Source organism: Pongo pygmaeus, chromosome 5, assembly GCF_028885625.2.
Source record: "Pongo pygmaeus isolate AG05252 chromosome 5, NHGRI_mPonPyg2-v2.0_pri, whole genome shotgun sequence".
NCBI classification, from domain to species: domain Eukaryota; kingdom Metazoa; phylum Chordata; class Mammalia; order Primates; family Hominidae; genus Pongo; species Pongo pygmaeus.
The window spans coordinates 42256777-42266934 of record NC_072378.2 but is presented as its reverse complement, the minus strand read 5'-3'; the positions used below and the strand labels follow the sequence as shown (position 1 = coordinate 42266934).

The 10158-nt window shown below is 46.5% G+C and overlaps 1 protein-coding gene across 13 annotated transcripts in view; it reads left to right on the top strand.

The window, feature by feature from the left end:
* Positions 1–44: 44 nt before the first annotated feature.
* USP49 (ubiquitin specific peptidase 49) overlaps positions 45–10158 on the top strand; it is a 118382-nt gene continuing 108268 nt past the window's right edge. For 5 of the 13 annotated variants that reach the window (XM_054493342.2, XM_063666972.1, XM_063666971.1 and 2 more), the window contains exon 1: positions 9288–9810. The gene's annotated coding sequence lies outside the window, so the exon portion shown is untranslated. Of the gene's footprint in view, positions 125–9287; positions 9811–9839; positions 10005–10158 lie in introns of those variants that run through there. The other 8 variants (XM_054493335.2, XM_054493344.2, XM_054493328.2 and 5 more) reach the window with 3 other exon arrangements.

Here is a 10158-nt window from a genome sequence, read left to right as displayed (position 1 = left end):
TGCTCTCATCCAGGTTTATTTATTTGTATTTTTCTGTAGGCTGCAGCTTTTATGGAATGAAACAATACATAGGCCGCATTTTGAACACAATGCATTTCCTGAAAATCTCCAGAAGTTGATTGTGGTAAATATAGACTCTCTAGACTTGTGCATTATAAGGAGGGACTCTGTTCCCTAAAAGCTAAAAAAACAGTATAAAATCCCTAACTACACTTGGCTTTTATTTTGTTTTATTATTATTATTATTACTTTTTGAGATGGAGTTTCGCTCTTGTTGCCCAGGCTAGAGTGCAATGGTACAATCTCGGCTCACCACAACGTCCGCTTCCCGGGTTCAAGTGATTCTCCTGCCTTAGCCTCCCGAGTAGCTGGGATTACAGGCATGCGCCACCATGCCCAGTTAATTTTGTATTTTTAGTAGAGATGGGCTTTCTCCATGTTGGTCAGGCTGGTCTCGAACTCCTGACCTCAGGTGATCCACCCACTTCAGCCTCCCAAAGTGCTGGGATTACAGCGTGAGCCACCATGCCCAGCCCTTATTTTATTTTTTTGCAATGGAGTTTCATTCTCGTTACCTAGGCTGGAATGCAGCGGCGCAATCTCGGCTCACTGTGAACTCCGCCTCCCGGATTCAAGCAATTCTCATGCCTCAGCCTCCCGAATAGCTGGGATTAGAGGCGCCCACCACCACACCCGGCTAATTTTTTTGTATTTTTAGTAGTGATGGGGTTTCATCATGTTGGCCAGGCTGGTCTCAAACTCCTGACCTCAGGTAATCCACCCGCCTCAGTCTCCCAAACTGCTGGGATTATAGGTGTGAGCCACTGTGCCCGGCCTATTTTGCCTTTTAGGCACAGCCTTGGCCTAAATTTCCAGCGTTTTTCACTTTTGTTCTTTTCCTTCACATTTAAGCACACATTCAACCAGCTTTAAGTCTAGAGAACACCAGATTTAAGAACTGCCACTTGGGTACTTTTTTCCTTTGTGTCAATTAAAGGAAATGTGTCACTAAAAGAAGCAGGTAATGTAATACATTTCTTTTTTTTTTTGAGACGGAGTCTTGCTCTGTCACCAGGCTGGAGTGCAGTGGCTCGATCTCAGCTCACTGCAGCCTCCTCCTCCCAGGTTCAAGCGATTCTTCTCCCTCAGCCTCCCGAGTAGCCAGGACTACAGGTGCACGCCACCACACCCAGCTAATTTTTGTGTTTTTCCATTTTCTTTATTTTTTTGAGACAGTCTCGCTCTGTCACCCAGGCTGGAGTGCAGTGGCACGATCTCGGCTTACTGCAAGCTCGGCCTCCTGGGTTCACACCATTCTCCTGCGTCAGCCTCCTGAGTATGGGACTACAGGCGTGTGCCATCACGCCTGGCTAATTTTTTTTTTGTATTTTTAGTAGAGACAGGGTTTCACTATGTTAGCCAGGATGGTCTCGATCTCCTGACCTCGTGATCCGCCCGCATTGGCCTCCCAAAGTGCTGGGATTATAGGCGTGAGCCACCTCGCCTGGCATTTTTGTATTTTTATTTTTTGAGACAGTCTCGCTCTGTCGCCCAAGCTGGAGTGCAGTGGCGCGATCTCGGCTCACTGCAAGCTCTGCCTCCCGGGTTCATGCCGTTCTCCTGCCTCAGCCTCCCGAGTAGCTGGGACTACAGGCGCCTGCCACCACGCCCGGCTAATTTTTTGTATTTTTAGTAAAGACAGGGTTTCACTGTGTTAGCCAGGGTGATCTCGATCTCCTGACCTTGTGATCCGCCCGCCTCGGCCTCCCAAAGTGCTGGGATTACAGGCATGAGCCACCGTGCCCGGCCTACATTTCTTAAATAATTTAAGAAATACAGCTCCACTAGCAAAGTTGCCAAAAATAAATTGATGACTTGTGGGAAGGACCCATATGTTATCTAGCTCGTGTGCATTTCTGAGTGGGGCTTTCAGGAGTACTTTAGGATATAAATGTTTGTGTATAATTTTTGAAAGTGAAAGTTGAGGGCTATTTATATAAATTAAGGGGAAAAGGACGTGATTATTCCCATTTTATAAATCTTACACTCAGCCAGTAAATGGAGATGCCATATTTTTTTGGTTCACATCTGATGTTCTTCTTGCCTCTCTAGACTACCACCCCTTCCTCTGTTTCCAGATGCTTTAGCCCTTTTCCCATCTGTAGCTACCCCAAAAGAGCAGAAACTGGGAAACTTCTAGGACCTTGCCAATGTCATCTTGGGGTACTTTTGCCAGAGCCACACAGAAATATGCTAACCTTGATTGTCAGCTGTCAGGGCAGCTTTAGAGCTCATTTAGTTCTCTCAGTGTGAAACGGAAAGGCTGTAGCTCCCAGAGAAGTCATGCAGAGAGATGAGGGTGGAGTCAGGACCAAATTTCAGGCCCAGGACTCCTGGCTACCAGCATGTGCCAAAGTACAGCTGGACCTCCCTAAGGTGCCAAATGATTTTAGGTGGAATGTGGAAACATTTTAATACTAGTACTTCTGTCTTATTCTAATTTATATTAAGAGAAAAGTATAACTAGCACTTTATTCCTTAGGATGGGGGTGTTTTTAAGAGTTTGTTTGTTTATTTATTTATTTATCAGTAGAGATGGAGGTCTCATCCTGTTGCCCAGCCTGGAAGAGTCTTTTCAAATGATCTATTAAGTTACAGTACAGGGGATACATGCAAACCTCAAAACCTGTGGAAGGGGAAGGCAAATACTGGATCTTGGGAACTACTGTAATCTACTTTGTGTCTAGTCTATTTCCTACATCCATTGGTGGTTCCTGCCCTGGCTGTGCTTTCCTGTTGTCTCTCTTTGATGCTGGATTCTCTGTACCCTGCTCCCACACTGCCTCCTGCTGGCTTTCCTCAGATATCAAGGACCAAGTAGTCACATTTCCCCTACCATGCACTGGTGTCGCTTCTTCACTGAAGAAAACACCTAGGGACTGACCACTCCTCCCCTCCACCAGACCTACCCCAACCCAGTGTGTTCTGAGGCTTCAGGGTAAGGCAGTTAGTGAAATTTTTCTTTCCAAATCCTGGAAGGTAAGGGTTGTGGTTAGAAGTTCCCCACCTAAGCATGTGCTCCAGGTGTCAAAAATTGATAGGCAGGACTGATATATGGCCTTGTCATCTCCAACCCCAAACCTTTAACTCCCAACGTTGCCTTTCTCTTGCCACACCCTCCCTCTCCATTTCTGTTACTGCCTGGGTGTTTTAGGCCACAGACCCCAATTACTATTGCATGGAGAATGGCTGAAACCAATTGCATTACAAGTTTGGGCCTCCCCTGAGAATTTGGTGTCTTTGGCTTGTGAGTACTCACTTCTTGGGGGTGGGATCTCTCCAAGATGAGTCACTATGATTGTGTAGAGCATTCCCAAATCAGTCTTTTTGGTTAGAACAACTCCTTAAATCACCTAGCTTGACCATCATTCAATACTCACATCTCGGCCAGGCGCGGTCGCTCACACCTGTAATACCAGCACTTTGGGAAGCTGAGGTGGGCAGATCACCTGAGGTCAGGAGTTCAAAACCAGCTTGACTAACATGGTGAAACCCCATCTCTAAAAATACAAAATTCACTGGGCGTGGTGGTGCATTCCTATAATCCCAGCTACTTGGGAGGCTGTGGCAGAAGAATGAATCACTTGAACCTGGGAGGTGAAGGTTGCAGTGAGATGAGATTTTGCCATGTACTCCAGCCTGGATGACAGAGTGAGACTGTCTCAAAAAAAAAAGAAAAAAAAATCTGTGATCCAAAAAAAGAGTCTCTAAATGGAGAGCAAATCCTGAAATGGAAACAGTATGAGGACAGAGTTAAGCAGGTTTGAGACTGGTCCAGCCAGCTTTTGTGAGCAGGATCTTTCCCTGCCTTCTGGACCTTACATCTGGGTGTCAAGCCAGAGGATTTTCCTTCTTCATTTTATAACCAATCCTTTGGGCCTTTCAGACAGTTTCTGGGAAGATGGACTGAGTTTTTGCTATCTTCCTATGTTTCCCCTTTTTCTTTTGAAAATAGGCAGAAGTAAATATATATGAAGCAATCTTGATAGCTACCTCTGTGGCTTCAGAGTTACTCTTCTGTTATGACATTCCATGGGGTCTGACAAGTATTCTGTTGTAATGGAATTTGGCATAATGCATATACTTTTTCATTTTTCAGAAAAATGTGATTGATGAGGCAGAGAAATAGTTCCTTTCCTCTGTGATGAAATTATCAAGTTAAAAAATTATTGAAATGATTAGGGCAAAGTTTCCTAATTCTCTTGCATTCTCTCTTTCATTTCCCAACATAGACCCCTGCCCCACCATCAGATAGCACAGATTAATTTTTAAGATTAATATGAATTCAACTGAATTTTCTTTGGAGACTTTTAAAAAGAGAGTTTAGGGACCACATTTATGTAGCCTAGATTGTCCTGAAGCCAGAATTCAACAGTAGAAGTCTTTTGTCATGTAGGAAAGGCAAGGCTGTGAATGTGAAGGTGACGGGTATTCTGGGGTGGCCTGCTCAAAGAAAGAGAATGCGTCTTTAAGAGACAGATGGCTGAGTGCTAGCCATAGTACTGGCCCTAACTTGCCACGTAACTTCAATCAAGCTGTTGTCTCTGAGTCTCATCTGTACAGTGGGAATAATGATGCCTGCTTTCCGTATTTCATAGAGTTGTTGAGGGGCTCAAAGGAAAATACATATGAAGAATGTTTTGTAGGCAAGAAGATGCCATCTCTGCTCTCATGTCTTTTAATTTTCTATAATTTTTTATCTTTTAAGACAGAGTTGCACTGTGTTTCCCAGGCTGGTCTCAAACTCCTGGGCTCAAGTGATCCTCGACCTCCCAGTGTTGGGATGATAGGTGTGAGCCACCATGCCTGGCCTAAATATTTATTAATTTGCTTAAAGGTAACAGTAAGCCCATCACATGTTAACATAAATAATTTTTTTTTTTTTTTTTTTTTTTGAGACAGAGTCTCACTCTATGGCCTAGGCTGGAGTGCAGTGGTACAATCTCAGCTCACTGCAACCTCCGGCTCCCAGGTTCAAGCAATTCTTGTGCCTCAGCCTCCCGAGTAGCTGGGATTACAGGTGCCCGCCACCATATGACCTCAGGTATTCTACCCACCATGGCTTCCCAAAGTGCAGAGATTACAGGCGTGAGCCACTGCTCCTGGCCAAGGCTGGCCAGCTCTGTTGCCCAGGCTGGAATGCAGTGACATGATCATAGCTCACTACAGCCTCCATCTCCCAGGCTTAAGCAGTCCTCCCACCTCATCCTCCTGAGTAGCTGGAACTACCTGTGCCCGCCACCGTATCTGGCTAATTTATTTTTAGTAGAGACGAGGTGTTGCTATGTTGTCCAGGCTTGGTCTCAAACGTCCTAAGCTCAAGCGATCTTCCCACCTTGGCTTCCCAAGGTGCTGGGATTACAGGCATGAGCCACTGTGCTTGGCTGATAAAATATTTTTAAGGAAAAGTAATTATTTTTCCAAACAAAATTTCTTGAGAAGAGTAGCATTGTTTTTAACTTTCATAAATCTTTTGAATGTCTGGCATAATAGAAGACTGTGAAATACTCATATCTGCTTTTGCAATCTGTTTCAATGTTGTTTTGGTTGAAGAATATGAAGAAAATTCAACCTCCCACAGATGTGTATTTGGAAAAAGGGAGAAGTATATTCATGACTTTTTCAGATAATTGTGGATATTCTTTGATGCTATCAAAACTCCGCTAAAGGTTAGTTGCAATGTGGAATCTCAAAGTATATTACTGAACTTTTTATATTCCATTAATATTTATTGGTTTATTTTGCACTTTTTTTTTTCTTTTTAGGGATGGGGTCTCGCTATGTTGCCCAGGCTAGTCTTGAACTCCTGGGCTCAAGTGATCCACCTGCCTCAGCCTCTCAAAGTGCCGGGATTACAGGTGTGAGCCACTGCAACTGGCCTTATTTTGCACTTTGAATGGATCTTTTACTAATGTGTGATTTTGTAGTGTCATGCATTGGTCTTTTGGAAAACACTGCACATCTCCTAAATGTTGACACATTATACAGTATCAAAAAATCATATTTATTTTTATTTATTATTATTATTATTATTTTTTTGAGATGGAGTCTCATTCTGTCGCCCAGGCTGGAGTGCAGTGGCACAATCTCGGCTCACTGCAAGCTCCGCCTCCCAGGTTCAAGCAATTCTCCTGCCTCAGCCTCCCGAGTAGCTGGGACTAAGGCACACGCCGCCACACCCAGCTAATTTTTTTTGTATTTTGAGTAGAGACGGGGTTTCACTGTGTTGCCCAGGCTGGTCTTGAACTCCTGAGCTCAGGCAGTCCGCTCACCTCGGCCTCCCAAAGTGCCAGGATTACAGGCATGAGGCACCGCACCTGGCCTTATTTTAGTTTTGTGAGACAGAGTCTTGCTCTGTTGCCCAGGCTGGAGGGCAGTGCCATGATCTCGGCTCACTGCAACCTTTGCCTCCCTGGTTCAAGCAATTCTTGTGTCTCAGCCTCCTGAGTAGCTGGTGTTACAGGCCTGCGCCACCATGCCCAGCTAATTTTTGTATTTTTAGTAGAGATGGGGTTTCGCTATGTTGGCCAGACTGGTCTCGAACTCCTGGCCTGAAATGATTTGCCCACCTCGACCTCCCAAAGTGTTGGGATTACAGGCGTGAGCCACCGTGCCCGGCCCACTACCAGTCTTATTAGAAAAAGTCATGGGAAGCTATCAAGTTTACATTGGGAGATACAAGTCAGTTGTTAGAAATTGTTTGACTTAAATGCTTGAGTTTTATCAGGCCGGGGGCGGTGGCTCACGCCTGTAATCCTAGCACTTTGGGAGGCTGAGGCGGACAGACTGCCTGAGCTGAGGAGTTCAAGACCAGCCTGGGCAACACGGTGAAACCCTGTCTCTACTAAAATACAAAAAATTAGCTGGGCGTTAGTGGCGTGTGCCTGTGGTCCCAGCTACTCAGGAGGCTGAGGCAGGAGAATTGCTTGAACCTGGGAGGCAGAGGTTGCAGTGAGCTGAGATCATGCCACTCCACTCCAGCCTGGGTGACAGAGTGAGACTCTGTCTCCAAAAATAAAAATAAAGGCTTGAGTTTTATCATAACCAACAATGCTATCAGGCTGTAGTTTATTTTTAAGAACATGTCTGCCAAATATCCAGTGAACTAGTGTGTTAGCTGTTCTTTCAAATAAAAATGGTGTTCCATGAAGAAAGCTATTAATTCAGCTCCAAACTCAAATTGCAAGAGTGCTTTTCCTCAAGACAAATGTTGTACTTAAAAGTGCTTGATGCATACATACATGCATTTAATCACATAAACATGTGTACTTAAATAAAACAATTTTTATTGTCTTCATCAAAGACCTCTTAAATGAAACAGGTGTTTTTGGTGGTTTTTTTTTTTTTTTTTTTTTTTTTTTTTGAGACAGTGTCACACTCTGTTGCCTAGGCTGGAGTGCAGTGGTGGCGATCTCGGCTCACTGAAACCTCTGCCTCCCAGGTTCAAGTGATTCTCCTGCCTCAGCCTCCTGAGTAGCTGGGATTACAGGTGCGTGCCACCACGCCCAGCTAATTTCTGTATTTTTAGTAGAGAGGGGGGTTTCACCATGTTGGCCAGGCTGGTCTCGAATTCCAGACCTCAAGTGATCCACCTGCCTTGGCCTTCCAAAGTGTTGGGATTACAGGCGTGAGCCACTGCACCCGCCCAGCCTGAAACAGGTGTTTTTTTACTGTAGCAGTGAAGAATACCTTGACCTCTAGTACAGCTTGGTGCAGTTGCCTTGATTTGTGCTAAGGCAGCAGTTTTACCCATTGCTACTTTTGTATCATTGTGGAAATGTCATCACAGTGACAATGCAGATAATGTCTCAGTATTATTAGGAAAATCGTTTTGATCTCAGGCACCCCACTATCTCCCCAGCCCAAAGGGTCTCAGAGATCCCTAGGGCTTTCCAGGCCACACTTTTTTTTTTTTTTTTTTTTTGAGATGGAGTCTCACTCAGTTGCCAGGCTGGAGTGCTGTGGCACGATCTCAGTTCACTGCAACCTCCAACTCCCTGGTTCAAGCAATTCTCCTGCCTCAGCCTCCTGAGTAGCTGGGATTACAGGCACACACCACCACGTCCGGATAATTTTTGTATTTTTAGTAGAGACGGAGTTTCACCATGTTGGCCAGGCTGGTCTTGATCTCCTGACCTCGTGATCCACCTGCCTTGGCCTCCCAAAGTGCTGGGATTACAGGCGTGAGCCACCATGCCTGGCCTCCAGGCCACACTTTTGAGAACACTGATCTAATACATGCTCACAGCACTGAGAAGCTTTTCCTCCTGTATTGCTATTCTGGGAGCATCCCTTCCGTTGGAAGTTTTACGTGGCTCCCAAATTCTTCACTCAGCAAAAGCACCTTGTTATGGAACTAACATTGAATAAGTAACAATCTTTCTTCTCCAAGAATTTTCTTGGGGATTGCTGAGTAAGGGAATAAGACAGATAATTAGAGTTATAATGTTAAGAATTCCTTAAGAATTATGTTAACTGTGATGGACGACAAAGGGAGAGCTAAATTCTGAATCTAACTCTGAGGTCTTGAACCTCATGATAAATCCCGACCAAACCAAATTGAAACACTCCACTTCCTCTCCTATCAAACGTCTTTTAAAAGCGCAAGTTGTTAATAAATTGCCTACACAGCGCTTGGTCCAGGCATTGTAGTTTCCCCCTTCCTATTGTGTGTGGTTTTCTTTGTTTTTTGTGCTTACCTAGTTCTCCTGTTTACAGGTGTGTAACTTGAGCCACTACTATAGCTAATGTCTGTTTCTTTTATTTGTCCTTATATTTAAATGTAAGTCTTTATCTGCCTTAGCTATGTGTTGCGTGTTGAAATTGTTGATCTTATTTTGGGAGACTCCCATCCCCTCCCCCCCACCACTCCGCAAGTAATTTCGAGACAGTGCACCTAGGAGACTGCTTAGGAACATAAGCCTTTTGTAGCTTAGGTACTGTTCTGTTTCCCAATGGACCACTACCAACTCAGTCTGGTTTATTTCCCAAGCCTTACAATCTGCTGAACTTCTTCAGTTCCGGCAGCGATCCTCTAACTTGTGGGGGATTTCCATAAAACAGCTGAATCTCTCTTGGGTCATCAGTGGCAAAAGCCTGACACGTGCTCGCCCGCCTGGGAGCCAATAGTAACTTTTGCAAACGCTGCCTCCGGAAACCCCACGGTTTGCGGGCTGCTGCTTTAGGAACAACACAGAAATAACGTCTTTTAACAGAACAAAACAAAACATACGGACGGGATAAGTGAGAAAGCCTTTGTCCTTCGCAGTGGGGAGAGGTGTTAAAGGTGAACCGAAAAGAGTGTGGGAAACTCATGTAAAATACCTTTACAGTTCCCCGGGAAGAAGGGGGCGGAGATGGGCTCGGGAGCGTCTCTGGCCCTTTAAGGAGGAGGGACAGACATAAGAGTCTGTACCTTTAAGAGTCTCTTTGTCTGGAAACCTTCTTATTTACCCTCCTGTGCTTCAACCAAACTTCGACCAGCTATTCACAACGTCCCCCTACGCCGCCGCCCCTTACGCCAGGCTCAAAGCGGCCGCGCGTTTGTGGCTGACCCTAAACTTTGCGCCTGCGGCGCGAACCCTCGGAAAGGGTGCCGGTGCCGGGGTCGCGGCCCAGCGCTGCGCCGTTGGCGCAATGCAGGGCCTGAGGGGCGGGGCTCCAGCGGGCGGGCCAATAGACGGGCAGGGGGCGGGGCCGTGTTCGGTTGTCTCGCGCCCTGGTGACAGCTCGCGCGTGCTGATGATGGCGGTAAATAGAGGGGGCCGGGGGAGGGGACGGAGGAGGTGGGGAGGCAGCAAAGTGGGTAGCTCCAGGGGGTAGGGGGAACGGGGGCCAGGGAGGCCGCGACGGCCAGGGAGCCCATTCTAAGACTCGGAGGCGGGGATAGGAGTCTCCGGCTCACTAGCCCTCCCCTTTAAAGAAGCAAAATCCTCACACACCGGGTGAGGGGCGACAAAGGCAGCGCGCGCCTCGCGGGCGGGAGGAGCGGCGGCAGGGGGCGGGACCGCGGCGCCGGCGGGCTGGGGGCGCCCGGGGCGGGGGCGGCGGGAGGCGAGAGCCGGGAGTCGGGTCGCGCGGGCGCCTTATTTTGGCGGG